The sequence below is a fragment of the Hypanus sabinus genome (genome assembly GCF_030144855.1).
Source record: "Hypanus sabinus isolate sHypSab1 chromosome Y unlocalized genomic scaffold, sHypSab1.hap1 SUPER_Y_unloc_9, whole genome shotgun sequence".
Lineage (NCBI taxonomy): Eukaryota > Metazoa > Chordata > Chondrichthyes > Myliobatiformes > Dasyatidae > Hypanus > Hypanus sabinus.
The window spans coordinates 614,981-632,051 of record NW_026779039.1 but is presented as its reverse complement, the minus strand read 5'-3'; positions in this window follow the sequence as shown (position 1 = coordinate 632,051).

The window sequence follows — 17,071 nt, the reverse complement described above, 5'->3', positions numbered from 1 at the left end:
GTTGGCAGTGCACCGAATGCTGATTGGCATGTGGTGTATCCTCCGACCAGCCAGCTGGCAGTGCACAGAATGTTGTTTGGCATGTAGTGTGTCCACCGACCCGCCAGGTGGCAGTGCACCGAACGTTGATTGGCATGTGGTGTGTCCTCCGACCTGCCAGGTGGCAGTGCATCAAATGTTGATTGGCATGTGGTGTGTCCTCCGACCAGTCTGGTGGCGGAGCACAGAACGTTGATTGGCATGTGGTGTGTCCTCCGACCATACAGGTGACGGTGCACCGAAAGTTGATTGGCATGTCGTGTGTCCTCCGACTAGCCAGGTGGTAGTGCACCGAATGTTGATTGGCATGTGGTGTGTCCTCCGACCAGCTAGGTGGTGGTGCACAGAACGTTGATTGGCATGTGGTGTGTCCTCCGACCATACAGGTGACGGGGCACCGAAAGCTGTTTGGCATGTCGTGTGTCCTCCGACTAGCCAGGTGGCAGTGTACCGAATGTTGATTGGCATGTGGTGTGTCTTCCGACTAGCCAGGTGGCAGTGCACCGAATGTTGATTGGCATGTGGTGTGTCCTCCTACCCGCCAGGTGGCAGTGCACCTAATGTTGATTGGCATGTGGTGTGTCCTCCGACCAGCCAGGTGGCAGTGCACCGAATGTTGATAGGCAAGTGATGTGTCCTCCGACCAGACAGGTGGCAGTGCACCGAATGTTGATTGGCATGTAGTGTGTCCTCCGACCCGACAAGTGGCAGTGCACCGAACGTTGATTGGCATGTGGTGTGTCCTCCGACCAGCCAGGTGACAGTGCACCGAATGTTGATTGGCATGTGGTGTGTCCTCCGACCAGCCAGGTGGCATTGCACCGAACGTTGATTGGCATGTGGAGTGTCTACCGACCCGCCAGGTGGCAGTGCATCGAACTTTGATTGGCATGTGGAGTGTCCACCGACCCGCCAGGTGGCAGTGCACCCAAAGTTGATTGGCAAGTGGTGTGTCCTGCGACCATACAGGTGACTGTGCACCGAATGTTGATTGGCATGTGGTGTGTCCACCGACCAGCCAGGTGGCAGTGCACCGAATGTTGATTGGCATGTGCTGTGTCCACTGACCAGCCAGGTGGCAGTGCACCGAATGTTGATTGGCATGTGGTGTGTTCTCCGACCATCCGGGTGAAAGTACACCGAATGTTGATTGGCATGTGGTGTGTCCTCCGACCAGCCTGGTGGCAGTGCACCGAATGTTGATGGGGATGCGCTGTGTCCTCCGACCAGCCAGGTGGCAGTGCACCGAACGTTGATTGGCACGTGGTGTGTCCTCCGACACGCAAGGTGGCAGTAAACAGAATGTTGATTGGCACTTGGTGTGTCCTCTGACACGCAAGTTGGCAGTGAACAGAATGTTGATTGGGACGTGTTGTGTCCTCCGACACGCCAGGTGGCAGTGCACCGAACGTTGATTGGCATGTGGTGTGTCCACCGACCAGCCTGGTGGCAGTGCACCGAATGTTGATTGGCATGTGGTTTGTCCACCGACGATCCAGATGGCAGTGCACCGAATATTGATTGGCATGGGGTGTGTCCTCCGACCAGCCCGGTGGCAGTGCACCGAACGTTGATTGGCATGGGGTGTGTCCTCCGACCAGCCAGGTGGCAGTGCACCGAACGTTGATTGGCATGTGGTTGGTCATCCGACACGCCAGGTGGCAGTGCACCGAATGTTGATTGGCATCTGGTGTGTCCTCCGATCAGCCAGGTGGCAGTGCACCGAACGTTCATTGGCATCTGGTGTATCCTCCGACCATCAGGGTGACAGTGCACCGAACGTTGATTGGCATCTGGTGTGTCCTCCGACCAGCCAGGTCGCAATGCACAGAATGTTGATTGGCATGTGGTGTGTCCACCGACCAGCCTGGTGGCAGTGCACCGAATGTTGATTGGCATGTGGTGTGTCCACCGACCAGCCTGGTGGCAGTGCACCGAATGTTGATTGGCATGTGGTGTGTCCACCGACCCGCCAGGTGGCAGTGCAGCGAATGTTGATTGGCATGTGATGTGTCCTCCGACCAGCCAGGTGGGAGTGCACAGAATGTTGATTGGCATGTGGTGTGTCCTCAGACCAGCCAGGTGGCAGTGCACCGAACGTTGATTGGCATGTGGTGTGTCCTCCGACCAGCCCGGTGGCAGTGCACAGAATGTTGATTGGCATGTGGTGTGTCCTCAGACCAGCCAGGTGGCAGTGCACCGAACGTTGATTGGCATGTGTTGTGTCCTCTGACCAGCCAGGTGACTGTGCACTGAATGTTGATTGGCATGTGGTGTGTCCTCTGACCAGCCAGGTGGCAGTGCACAGAATGTTGATTGGCATGTGGTGTGTCCTCCGACCATACAGGTGACGGTGCACCGAAAGTTGATTGGCATGTCGTGTGTCCTCCGACTAGCCAGGTGGTAGTGCACCGAATGTTGATTGGCATGTGGTGTGTCCTCCGACCAGCTAGGTGGTGGTGCACAGAACGTTGATTGGCATGTGGTGTGTCCTCCGACCATACAGGTGACGGGGCACCGAAAGTTGTTTGGCATGTCGTGTGTCCTCCGACTAGCCAGGTGGCAGTGTACCGAATGTTGATTGGCATGTGGTGTGTCTTCCGACTAGCCAGGTGGCAGTGCACCGAATGTTGATTGGCATGTGGTGTGTCCTCCTACCCGCCAGGTGGCAGTGCACCTAATGTTGATTGGCATGTGGTGTGTCCTCCGACCAGCCAGGTGGCAGTGCACCGAATGTTGATTGGCAAGTGATGTGTCCTCCGACCAGACAGGTGGCAGTGCACCGAATGTTGATTGGCATGTAGTGTGTCCTCCGACCCGACAAGTGGCAGTGCACCGAACGTTGATTGGCATGTGGTGTGTCCTCCGACCAGCCAGGTGACAGTGCACCGAATGTTGATTGGCATGTGGTGTGTCCTCCGACCAGCCAGGTGGCATTGCACCGAACGTTGATTGGCATGTGGAGTGTCTACCGACCCGCCAGGTGGCAGTGCATCGAACTTTGATTGGCATGTGGAGTGTCCACCGACCCGCCAGGTGGCAGTGCACCCAAAGTTGATTGGCATGTGGTGTGTCCTGCGACCATACAGGTGACTGTGCACCGAATGTTGATTGGCATGTGGTGTGTCCACCGACCAGCCAGGTGGCAGTGCACCGAATGTTGATTGGCATGTGCTGTGTCCACTGACCAGCCAGGTGGCAGTGCACCGAATGTTGATTGGCATGTGGTGTGTTCTCCGACCATCCGGGTGAAAGTACACCGAATGTTGATTGGCATGTGGTGTGTCCACCGACCAGCCAGGTGGCAGTGCACCGAATGTTGATTGGCATGTGGTGTGTCCTCCGACCAGCCAGGTGGCAGTGCACCGAACGTTGATTGGCACGTGGTGTGTCCTCCGACACGCAAGGTGGCAGTAAACAGAATGTTGATTGGCACTTGGTGTGTCCTCTGACACGCAATTTGGCAGTGAACAGAATGTTGATTGGGACGTGTTGTGTCCTCCGACACGCCAGGTGGCAGTGCACCGAACGTTGATTGGCATGTGGTGTGTCCACCGACCAGCCTGGTGGCAGTGCACCGAATGTTGATTGGCATGTGGTTTGTCCACCGACGATCCAGATGGCAGTGCACCGAATGTTGATTGGCATGGGGTGTGTCCTCCGACCAGCCCGGTGGCAGTGCACCGAACGTTGATTGGCATGGGGTGTGTCCTCCGACCAGCCAGGTGGCAGTGCACCGAACGTTGATTGGCATGTGGTTGGTCATCCGACACGCCAGGTGGCAGTGCACCGAATGTTGATTGGCATCTGGTGTGTCCTCCGATCAGCCAGGTGGCAGTGCACCGAACGTTCATTGGCATCTGGTGTATCCTCCGACCATCAGGGTGACAGTGCACCGAACGTTGATTGGCATCTGGTGTGTCCTCCGACCAGCCAGGTCGCAATGCACAGAATGTTGATTGGCATGTGGTGTGTCCACCGACCAGCCTGGTGGCAGTGCACCGAATGTTGATTGGCATGTGGTGTGTCCACCGACCAGCCTGGTGGCAGTGCACCGAATGTTGATTGGCATGTGGTGTGTCCACTGACCCGCCAGGTGGCAGTGCAGCGAATGTTGATTGGCATGTGATGTGTCCTCCGACCAGCCAGGTGGGAGTGCACAGAATGTTGATTGGCATGTGGTGTGTCCTCAGACCAGCCAGGTGGCAGTGCACCGAACGTTGATTGGCATGTGGTGTGTCCTCCGACCAGCCCGGTGGCAGTGCACAGAATGTTGATTGGCATGTGGTGTGTCCTCAGACCAGCCAGGTGGCAGTGCACCGAACGTTGATTGGCATGTGTTGTGTCCTCTGACCAGCCAGGTGACTGTGCACTGAATGTTGATTGGCATGTGGTGTGTCCTCTGACCAGCCAGGTGGCAGTGCACAGAATGTTGATTGGCATGTGGTGTGTCCTCCGACCCGCCAGGTGGCAGTACACCGATCGTTGATTGGCATGTGGTGTGTCCTCCGACCAGCCTGGTGTCAGTGCACAGAATTTTGATTGGCATGTGGTGTATCCTCAGACCAGCCAGGAGGCAGTGCACCGAACGTTGAATGGCATGTGGTGTGTCCTCCGACCAGCCCGGTGGCAGTGCACAGAATGTTGATTGGCACGTGGTGTGTCGTCCTACACGCAAGGTGGCAGTGAACAGAATGTTGATTGGCACGTGTTGTGTCCTCCGACACGCCAGGTGGCAGTGCACCGAACGTTGATTGGCATGTGGTGTGTCCACCGACCAGCCTGGTGGCAGTGCACCGAATGTTGATTGGCATGTGGTTTGTCCACCGACGATCCAGATGGCAGTGCATAGAATGTTGATTGGCATGTGGTGTGTCCACCGACCAGCCAGGTGGCAGTGAACCGAACGTTGATTGGCATGTGGTGTGTCCTCTGACCAGCCAGGTGGCAGTGATCCGAACGTTGATTGGCATGTGGTGTGTCCACCGACCAGTGAGGTGGCAGTGCATCGAATGTTGATTGACATGTGGTGTGTCCAACGACCAGCCTGGTGGCAGTGCACCGAACGTTGATTAGCATGTGGTGTTTCCGCCGACAGCCAGGTGGCAGTGCAACGAACGTTGATTGGCGTCTGGTATATCCTCCGACCATCCGGGTGACAGTTCACCGAATGTTGATTGGCATGTGGTGTGTCCTCCGACCAGCCAGGTGCCAGTGCACCGAATGTTGATTGGGATGTGTTGTGTTCTCCAACCAGCCAGGACGCAGTGCAACGAATGTTGATTGGCATGTGGTGTGTCCACCGACCAGCCAGGTGGCAGATGCACCGAATGATGATTGGCTTGTGGTCTGTCCACCGACCAGCCAGGTGGCAGTGCACCGAATGATGATTGGCATGCGGTTTGTCCACTGACACGCCAGGTGGCAGTGCACCGAATGTTGATTGGCATGTGGTTGGACCTCCGACACGCCAGGTGGCAGTGCACCGAATGTGGATTGTCATGTGGTGTATCCTCCGACCAGCCAGTTGGCAGTGCACCGAATGCTGATTGGCATGTGGTGTATCCTCCGACCAGCCAGCTGGCAGTGCACAGAATGTTGTTTGGCATGTAGTGTGTCCACCGACCCGCCAGGTGGCAGTGCACCGAACGTTGATTGGCATGTGGTGTGTCCTCCGACCTGCCAGGTGGCAGTGCATCAAATGTTGATTGGCATGTGGTGTGTCCTCCGACCAGTCTGGTGGCGGAGCACAGAACGTTGATTGGCATGTGGTGTGTCCTCCGACCATACAGGTGACGGTGCACCGAAAGTTGATTGGCATGTCGTGTGTCCTCCGACTAGCCAGGTGGTAGTGCACCGAATGTTGATTGGCATGTGGTGTGTCCTCCGACCAGCTAGGTGGTGGTGCACAGAACGTTGATTGGCATGTGGTGTGTCCTCCGACCATACAGGTGACGGGGCACCGAAAGTTGTTTGGCATGTCGTGTGTCCTCCGACTAGCCAGGTGGCAGTGTACCGAATGTTGATTGGCATGTGGTGTGTCTTCCGACTAGCCAGGTGGCAGTGCACCGAATGTTGATTGGCATGTGGTGTGTCCTCCTACCCGCCAGGTGGCAGTGCACCTAATGTTGATTGGCATGTGGTGTGTCCTCCGACCAGCCAGGTGGCAGTGCACCGAATGTTGATTGGCAAGTGATGTGTCCTCCGACCAGACAGGTGGCAGTGCACCGAATGTTGATTGGCATGTAGTGTGTCCTCCGACCCGACAAGTGGCAGTGCACCGAACGTTGATTGGCATGTGGTGTGTCCTCCGACCAGCCAGGTGACAGTGCACCGAATGTTGATTGGCATGTGGTGTGTCCTCCGACCAGCCAGGTGGCATTGCACCGAAAGTTGATTGGCATGTGGAGTGTCTACCGACCCGCCAGGTGGCAGTGCATCGAACTTTGATTGGCATGTGGAGTGTCCACCGACCCGCCAGGTGGCAGTGCACCCAAAGTTGATTGGCATGTGGTGTGTCCTGCGACCATACAGGTGACTGTGCACCGAATGTTGATTGGCATGTGGTGTGTCCACCGACCAGCCAGGTGGCAGTGCACCGAATGTTGATTGGCATGTGCTGTGTCCACTGACCAGCCAGGTGGCAGTGCACCGAATGTTGATTGGCATGTGGTGTGTTCTCCGACCATCCGGGTGAAAGTACACCGAATGTTGATTGGCATGTGGTGTGTCCTCCGACCAGCCTGGTGGCAGTGCACCGAATGTTGATGGGGATGCGCTGTGTCCTCCGACCAGCCAGGTGGCAGTGCACCGAACGTTGATTGGCACGTGGTGTGTCCTCCGACACGCAAGGTGGCAGTAAACAGAATGTTGATTGGCACTTGGTGTGTCCTCTGACACGCAAGTTGGCAGTGAACAGAATGTTGATTGGGACGTGTTGTGTCCTCCGACACGCCAGGTGGCAGTGCACCGAACGTTGATTGGCATGTGGTGTGTCCACCGACCAGCCTGGTGGCAGTGCACCGAATGTTGATTGGCATGTGGTTTGTCCACCGACGATCCAGATGGCAGTGCACCGAATGTTGATTGGCATGGGGTGTGTCCTCCGACCAGACCGGTGGCAGTGCACCGAACGTTGATTGGCATGGGGTGTGTCCTCCGACCAGCCAGGTGGCAGTGCACCGAACGTTGATTGGCATGTGGTTGGTCATCCGACACGCCAGGTGGCAGTGCACCGAATGTTGATTGGCATCTGGTGTGTCCTCCGATCAGCCAGGTGGCAGTGCACCGAACGTTCATTGGCATCTGGTGTATCCTCCGACCATCAGGGTGACAGTGCACCGAACGTTGATTGGCATCTGGTGTGTCCTCCGACCAGCCAGGTCGCAATGCACAGAATGTTGATTGGCATGTGGTGTGTCCACCGACCAGCCTGGTGGCAGTGCACCGAATGTTGATTGGCATGTGGTGTGTCCACCGACCAGCCTGGTGGCAGTGCACCGAATGTTGATTGGCATGTGGTGTGTCCACCGACCCGCCAGGTGGCAGTGCAGCGAATGTTGATTGGCATGTGATGTGTCCTCCGACCAGCCAGGTGGGAGTGCACAGAATGTTGATTGGCATGTGGTGTGTCCTCAGACCAGCCAGGTGGCAGTGCACCGAACGTTGATTGGCATGTGGTGTGTCCTCCGACCAGCCCGGTGGCAGTGCACAGAATGTTGATTGGCATGTGGTGTGTCCTCAGACCAGCCAGGTGGCAGTGCACCGAACGTTGATTGGCATGTGTTGTGTCCTCTGACCAGCCAGGTGACTGTGCACTGAATGTTGATTGGCATGGGGTGTGTCCTCCGACCAGACCGGTGGCAGTGCACCGAACGTTGATTGGCATGGGGTGTGTCCTCCGACCAGCCAGGTGGCAGTGCACCGAACGTTGATTGGCATGTGGTTGGTCATCCGACACGCCAGGTGGCAGTGCACCGAATGTTGATTGGCATCTGGTGTGTCCTCCGATCAGCCAGGTGGCAGTGCACCGAACGTTCATTGGCATCTGGTGTATCCTCCGACCATCAGGGTGACAGTGCACCGAACGTTGATTGGCATCTGGTGTGTCCTCCGACCAGCCAGGTCGCAATGCACAGAATGTTGATTGGCATGTGGTGTGTCCACCGACCAGCCTGGTGGCAGTGCACCGAATGTTGATTGGCATGTGGTGTGTCCACCGACCAGCCTGGTGGCAGTGCACCGAATGTTGATTGGCATGTGGTGTGTCCACCGACCCGCCAGGTGGCAGTGCAGCGAATGTTGATTGGCATGTGATGTGTCCTCCGACCAGCCAGGTGGGAGTGCACAGAATGTTGATTGGCATGTGGTGTGACCTCAGACCAGCCAGGTGGCAGTGCACCGAACGTTGATTGGCATGTGATGTGTCCTCCGACCAGCCCGGTGGCAGTGCACAGAATGTTGATTGGCATGTGGTGTGTCCTCAGACCAGCCAGGTGGCAGTGCACCGAACGTTGATTGGCATGTGTTGTGTCCTCTGACCAGCCAGGTGACTGTGCACTGAATGTTGATTGGCATGTGGTGTGTCCTCTGACCAGCCAGGTGGCAGTGCACAGAATGTTGATTGGCATGTGGTGTGTCCTCCGACCCGCCAGGTGGCAGTACACCGATCGTTGATTGGCATGCGGTGTGTCCTCCGACCAGCCTGGTGTCAGTGCACAGAATGTTGATTGGCATGTGGTGTATCCTCAGACCAGCCAGGAGGCAGTGCACCGAACGTTGAATGGCATGTGGTGTGTCCTCCGACCAGCCCGGTGGCAGTGCACAGAATGTTGATTGGCATGTGGTGTGTCCTCAGACCAGCCAGGTGGCAGTGCACCGAACGTTGATTGGCATGTGTTGTGTCCTCTGACCAGCCAGGTGACTGTGCACTGAATGTTGATTGGCATGTGGTGTGTCCTCCGACCAGCTAGGTGGCGGTGCACAGAACGTTGATTGGCATGTGGTGTGTCCTGCGACCATACAGGTGACTGTGCACCGAATGTTGATTGGCATGTGGTGTGTCCACCGACCAGCCAGGTGGCAGTGCACCGAATGTTGATTGGCATGTGCTGTGTCCACTGACCAGCCAGGTGGCAGTGCACCGAATGTTGATTGGCATGTGGTGTGTTCTCCGACCATCCGGGTGAAAGTACACCGAATGTTGATTGGCATGTGGTGTGTCCTCCGACCAGCCTGGTGGCAGTGCACCGAATGTTGATGGGGATGCGCTGTGTCCTCCGACCAGCCAGGTGGCAGTGCACCGAACGTTGATTGGCACGTGGTGTGTCCTCCGACACGCAAGGTGGCAGTAAACAGAATGTTGATTGGCACTTGGTGTGTCCTCTGACACGCAAGTTGGCAGTGAACAGAATGTTGATTGGGACGTGTTGTGTCCTCCGACACGCCAGGTGGCAGTGCACCGAACGTTGATTGGCATGTGGTTTGTCCACCGACGATCCAGATGGCAGTGCACCGAATGTTGATTGGCATGGGGTGTGTCCTCCGACCAGACCGGTGGCAGTGCACCGAACGTTGATTGGCATGGGGTGTGTCCTCCGACCAGCCAGGTGGCAGTGCACCGAACGTTGATTGGCATGTGGTTGGTCATCCGACACGCCAGGTGGCAGTGCACCGAATGTTGATTGGCATCTGGTGTGTCCTCCGATCAGCCAGGTGGCAGTGCACCGAACGTTCATTGGCATCTGGTGTATCCTCCGACCATCAGGGTGACAGTGCACCGAACGTTGATTGGCATCTGGTGTGTCCTCCGACCAGCCAGGTCGCAATGCACAGAATGTTGATTGGCATGTGGTGTGTCCACCGACCAGCCTGGTGGCAGTGCACCGAATGTTGATTGGCATGTGGTGTGTCCACCGACCAGCCTGGTGGCAGTGCACCGAATGTTGATTGGCATGTGGTGTGTCCACCGACCCGCCAGGTGGCAGTGCAGCGAATGTTGATTGGCATGTGATGTGTCCTCCGACCAGCCAGGTGGGAGTGCACAGAATGTTGATTGGCATGTGGTGTGTCCTCAGACCAGCCAGGTGGCAGTGCACCGAACTTTGATTGGCATGTGGTGTGTCCTCCGACCAGCCCGGTGGCAGTGCACAGAATGTTGATTGGCATGTGGTGTGTCCTCAGACCAGCCAGGTGGCAGTGCACCGAACGTTGATTGGCATGTGTTGTGTCCTCTGACCAGCCAGGTGACTGTGCACTGAATGTTGATTGGCATGTGGTGTGTCCTCTGACCAGCCAGGTGGCAGTGCACAGAATGTTGATTGGCATGTGGTGTGTCCTCCGACCCGCCAGGTGGCAGTACACCGATCATTGATTGGCATGTGGTGTGTCCTCCGACCAGCCAGGTGGCAGTGCACAGAACGTTGATTGGCATGTGGTGTGTCCTCCGACCAGCCTGGTGTCAGTGCACAGAATTTTGATTGGCATGTGGTGTATCCTCAGACCAGCCAGGAGGCAGTGCACCGAACGTTGAATGGCATGTGGTGTGTCCTCCGACCAGCCCGGTGGCAGTGCACAGAATGTTGATTGGCATGTGGTGTGTCCTCAGACCAGCCAGGTGGCAGTGCACCGAACGTTGATTGGCATGTGTTGTGTCCTCTGACCAGCCAGGTGACTGTGCACTGAATGTTGATTGGCATGTGGTGTGTCCTCTGACCAGCCAGGTGGCAGTGCACCGAATGTTGATTGGCAAGGTGTGTGTCCTCCGACCAGCCAGCTGGTAGAGCACCGAATGTTGATTGGGATGTGGTGTGTCCTCCGACCAGTCAGCTGGTAGTGCACTGAATGCTGATTGGCATGTGTTGTCTTCCTACACGCCAGGTGGCTGTTCCCTGAATGTTGATTGGCATGTGCTGTGTCCTCCGACCAGCCAGGTGGCAGTGCACAGAATGTTGATTGGCACGTGGTGTGTCGTCCTACACGCAAGGTGGCAGTGAACAGAATGTTGATTGGCACGTGTTGTGTCCTCCGACACGCCAGGTGGCAGTGCACCGAACGTTGATTGGCATGGGGTGTGTCCTCTGACCAGCCCGGTGGCAGCGCACCGAACGTTGATTGGCATGGGGTGTGTCCTCCGACCAGCCAGGTGGCAGTGCACCGAACGTTGATTGGCATGTGGCTGGTCATCCGACACGCCAGGTGGCAGTGCACCGAATGTTGATTGGCATCTGGTGTGTCCTCCGATCAGCCAGGTGGCAGTGCACCGAACGTTCATTGGCATCTGGTGTATCCTCCGACCATCAGGGTGACAGTGCACCGAACGTTGATTGGCATCTGGTGTGTCCTCCGACCAGCCAGGTCGCAATGCACAGAATGTTGATTGGCATGTGGTGTGTCCACCGACCAGCCTGGTGGCAGTGCACCGAATGTTGATTGGCATGTGGTGTGTCCACCGACCAGCCTGGTGGCAGTGCACCGAATGTTGATTGGCATGTGGTGTGTCCACCGACCCGCCAGGTGGCAGTGCAGCGAATGTTGATTGGCATGTGATGTGTCCTCCGACCAGCCAGGTGGGAGTGCACAGAATGTTGATTGGCATGTGGTGTGTCCTCAGACCAGCCAGGTGGCAGTGCACCGAACTTTGATTGGCATGTGGTGTGTCCTCCGACCAGCCCGGTGGCAGTGCACAGAATGTTGATTGGCATGTGGTGTGTCCTCAGACCAGCCAGGTGGCAGTGCACCGAACGTTGATTGGCATGTGTTGTGTCCTCTGACCAGCCAGGTGACTGTGCACTGAATGTTGATTGGCATGTGGTGTGTCCTCCGACCCGCCAGGTGGCAGTACACCGATCGTTGATTGGCATGTGGTGTGTCCTCCGACCAGCCTGGTGTCAGTGCACAGAATTTTGATTGGCATGTGGTGTATCCTCAGACCAGCCAGGAGGCAGTGCACCGAACGTTGAATGGCATGTGGTGTGTCCTCCGACCAGCCCGGTGGCAGTGCACAGAATGTTGATTGGCACGTGGTGTGTCGTCCTACACGCAAGGTGGCAGTGAACAGAATGTTGATTGGCACGTGTTGTGTCCTCCGACACGCCAGGTGGCAGTGCACCGAACGTTGATTGGCATGTGGTGTGTCCACCGACCAGCCTGATGGCAGTGCACCGAATGTTGATTGGCATGTGGTTTGTCCACCGACGATCCAGATGGCAGTGCATAGAATGTTGATTGGCATGTGGTGTGTCCACCGACCAGCCAGGTGGCAGTGAACCGAACGTTGATTGGCATGTGGTGTGTCCTCTGACCAGCCAGGTGGCAGTGATCCGAACGTTGATTGGCATGTGGTGTGTCCACCGACCAGTGAGGTGGCAGTGCATCGAATGTTGATTGACATGTGGTGTGTCCAACGACCAGCCTGGTGGCAGTGCACCGGACGTTGATTAGCATGTGGTGTTTCCGCCGACAGCCAGGTGGCAGTGCAACGAACGTTGATTGGCGTCTGGTATATCCTCCGACCATCCGGGTGACAGTTCACCGAATGTTGATTGGCATGTGGTGTGTCCTCCGACCAGCCAGGTGCCAGTGCACCGAATGTTGATTGGGATGTGTTGTGTTCTCCAACCAGCCAGGACGCAGTGCAACGAATGTTGATTGGCATGTGGTGTGTCCACCGACCAGCCAGGTGGCAGATGCACCGAATGATGATTGGCTTGTGGTCTGTCCACCGACCAGCCAGGTGGCAGTGCACCGAATGATGATTGGCATGCGGTTTGTCCACTGACACGCCAGGTGGCAGTGCACCGAATGTTGATTGGCATGTGGTTGGACCTCCGACACGCCAGGTGGCAGTGCACCGAATGTGGATTGTCATGTGGTGTATCCTCCGACCAGCCAGTTGGCAGTGCACCGAATGCTGATTGGCATGTGGTGTATCCTCCGACCAGCCAGCTGGCAGTGCACAGAATGTTGTTTGGCATGTAGTGTGTCCACCGACCCGCCAGGTGGCAGTGCACCGAACGTTGATTGGCATGTGGTGTGTCCTCCGACCTGCCAGGTGGCAGTGCATCAAATGTTGATTGGCATGTGGTGTGTCCTCCGACCAGTCTGGTGGCGGAGCACAGAACGTTGATTGGCATGTGGTGTGTCCTCCGACCATACAGGTGACGGTGCACCGAAAGTTGATTGGCATGTCGTGTGTCCTCCGACTAGCCAGGTGGTAGTGCACCGAATGTTGATTGGCATGTGGTGTGTCCTCCGACCAGCTAGGTGGTGGTGCACAGAACGTTGATTGGCATGTGGTGTGTCCTCCGACCATACAGGTGACGGGGCACCGAAAGTTGTTTGGCATGTCGTGTGTCCTCCGACTAGCCAGGTGGCAGTGTACCGAATGTTGATTGGCATGTGGTGTGTCTTCCGACTAGCCAGGTGGCAGTGCACCGAATGTTGATTGGCATGTGGTGTGTCCTCCTACCCGCCAGGTGGCAGTGCACCTAATGTTGATTGGCATGTGGTGTGTCCTCCGACCAGCCAGGTGGCAGTGCACCGAATGTTGATTGGCAAGTGATGTGTCCTCCGACCAGACAGGTGGCAGTGCACCGAATGTTGATTGGCATGTAGTGTGTCCTCCGACCCGACAAGTGGCAGTGCACCGAACGTTGATTGGCATGTGGTGTGTCCTCCGACCAGCCAGGTGACAGTGCACCGAATGTTGATTGGCATGTGGTGTGTCCTCCGACCAGCCAGGTGGCATTGCACCGAACGTTGATTGGCATGTGGAGTGTCTACCGACCCGCCAGGTGGCAGTGCATCGAACTTTGATTGGCATGTGGAGTGTCCACCGACCCGCCAGGTGGCAGTGCACCCAAAGTTGATTGGCATGTGGTGTGTCCTGCGACCATACAGGTGACTGTGCCCCGAATGTTGATTGGCATGTGGTGTGTCCACCGACCAGCCAGGTGGCAGTGCACCGAATGTTGATTGGCATGTGCTGTGTCCACTGACCAGCCAGGTGGCAGTGCACCGAATGTTGATTGGCATGTGGTGTGTTCTCCGACCATCCGGGTGAAAGTACACCGAATGTTGATTGGCATGTGGTGTGTCCTCCGACCAGCCTGGTGGCAGTGCACCGAATGTTGATGGGGATGCGCTGTGTCCTCCGACCAGCCAGGTGGCAGTGCACCGAACGTTGATTGGCACGTGGTGTGTCCTCCGACACGCAAGGTGGCAGTAAACAGAATGTTGAATGGCACTTGGTGTGTCCTCTGACACGCAAGTTGGCAGTGAACAGAATGTTGATTGGGACGTGTTGTGTCCTCCGACACGCCAGGTGGCAGTGCACCGAACGTTGATTGGCATGTGGTGTGTCCACCGACCAGCCTGGTGGCAGTGCACCGAATGTTGATTGGCATGTGGTTTGTCCACCGACGATCCAGATGGCAGTGCACCGAATGTTGATTGGCATGGGGTGTGTCCTCCGACCAGCCCGGTGGCAGTGCACCGAACGTTGATTGGCATGGGGTGTGTCCTCCGACCAGCCAGGTGGCAGTGCACCGAACGTTGATTGGCATGTGGTTGGTCATCCGACACGCCAGGTGGCAGTGCACCGAATGTTGATTGGCATCTGGTGTGTCCTCCGATCAGCCAGGTGGCAGTGCACCGAACGTTCATTGGCATCTGGTGTATCCTCCGACCATCAGGGTGACGGTGCACCGAACGTTGATTGGCATCTGGTGTGTCCTCCGACCAGCCAGGTCGCAATGCACAGAATGTTGATTGGCATGTGGTGTGTCCACCGACCAGCCTGGTGGCAGTGCACCGAATGTTGATTGGCATGTGGTGTGTCCACCGACCAGCCTGGTGGCAGTGCACCGAATGTTGATTGGCATGTGGTGTGTCCACCGACCCGCCAGGTGGCAGTGCAGCGAATGTTGATTGGCATGTGATGTGTCCTCCGACCAGCCAGGTGGGAGTGCACAGAATGTTGATTGGCATGTGGTGTGTCCTCAGACCAGCCAGGTGGCAGTGCACCGAACGTTGATTGGCATGTGGTGTGTCCTCCGACCAGCCCGGTGGCAGTGCACAGAATGTTGATTGGCATGTGGTGTGTCCTCAGACCAGCCAGGTGGCAGTGCACCGAACGTTGATTGGCATGTGTTGTGTCCTCTGACCAGCCAGGTGACTGTGCACTGAATGTTGATTGGCATGTGGTGTGTCCTCTGACCAGCCAGGTGGCAGTGCACAGAATGTTGATTGGCATGTGGTGTGTCCTCCGACCCGCCAGGTGGCAGTACACCGATCGTTGATTGGCATGTGGTGTGTCCTCCGACCAGCCTGGTGTCAGTGCACAGAATGTTGATTGGCATGTGGTGTATCCTCAGACCAGCCAGGAGGCAGTGCACCGAACGTTGAATGGCATGTGGTGTGTCCTCCGACCAGCCCGGTGGCAGTGCACAGAATGTTGATTGGCATGTGGTGTGTCCTCAGACCAGCCAGGTGGCAGTGCACCGAACGTTGATTGGCATGTGTTGTGTCCTCTGACCAGCCAGGTGACTGTGCACTGAATGTTGATTGGCATGTGGTGTGTCCTCCGACCAGCTAGGTGGCGGTGCACAGAACGTTGATTGGCATGTGGTGTGTCCTGCGACCATACAGGTGACTGTGCACCGAATGTTGATTGGCATGTGGTGTGTCCACCGACCAGCCAGGTGGCAGTGCACCGAATGTTGATTGGCATGTGCTGTGTCCACTGACCAGCCAGGTGGCAGTGCACCGAATGTTGATTGGCATGTGGTGTGTTCTCCGACCATCCGGGTGAAAGTACACCGAATGTTGATTGGCATGTGGTGTGTCCTCCGACCAGCCTGGTGGCAGTGCACCGAATGTTGATGGGGATGCGCTGTGTCCTCCGACCAGCCAGGTGGCAGTGCACCGAACGTTGATTGGCACGTGGTGTGTCCTCCGACACGCAAGGTGGCAGTAAACAGAATGTTGATTGGCACTTGGTGTGTCCTCTGACACGCAAGTTGGCAGTGAACAGAATGTTGATTGGGACGTGTTGTGTCCTCCGACACGCCAGGTGGCAGTGCACCGAACGTTGATTGGCATGTGGTGTGTCCACCGACCAGCCTGGTGGCAGTGCACCGAATGTTGATTGGCATGTGGTTTGTCCACCGACGATCCAGATGGCAGTGCACCGAATGTTGATTGGCATGGGGTGTGTCCTCCGACCAGACCGGTGGCAGTGCACCGAACGTTGATTGGCATGGGGTGTGTCCTCCGACCAGCCAGGTGGCAGTGCACCGAACGTTGATTGGCATGTGGTTGGTCATCCGACACGCCAGGTGGCAGTGCACCGAATGTTGATTGGCATCTGGTGTGTCCTCCGATCAGCCAGGTGGCAGTGCACCGAACGTTCATTGGCATCTGGTGTATCCTCCGACCATCAGGGTGACAGTGCACCGAACGTTGATTGGCATCTGGTGTGTCCTCCGACCAGCCAGGTCGCAATGCACAGAATGTTGATTGGCATGTGGTGTGTCCACCGACCAGCCTGGTGGCAGTGCACCGAATGTTGATTGGCATGTGGTGTGTCCACCGACCAGCCTGGTGGCAGTGCACCGAATGTTGATTGGCATGTGGTGTGTCCACCGACCCGCCAGGTGGCAGTGCAGCGAATGTTGATTGGCATGTGATGTGTCCTCCGACCAGCCAGGTGGGAGTGCACAGAATGTTGATTGGCATGTGGTGTGTCCTCAGACCAGCCAGGTGGCAGTGCACCGAACTTTGATTGGCATGTGGTGTGTCCTCCGACCAGCCCGGTGGCAGTGCACAGAATGTTGATTGGCATGTGGTGTGTCCTCAGACCAGCCAGGTGGCAGTGCACCGAACGTTGATTGGCATGTGTTGTGTCCTCTGACCAGCCAGGTGACTGTGCACTGAATGTTGATTGGCATGTGGTGTGTCCTCTGACCAGCCAGGTGGCAGTGCACAGAATGTTGATTGGCATGTGGTGTGTCCTCCGACCCGCCAGGTGGCA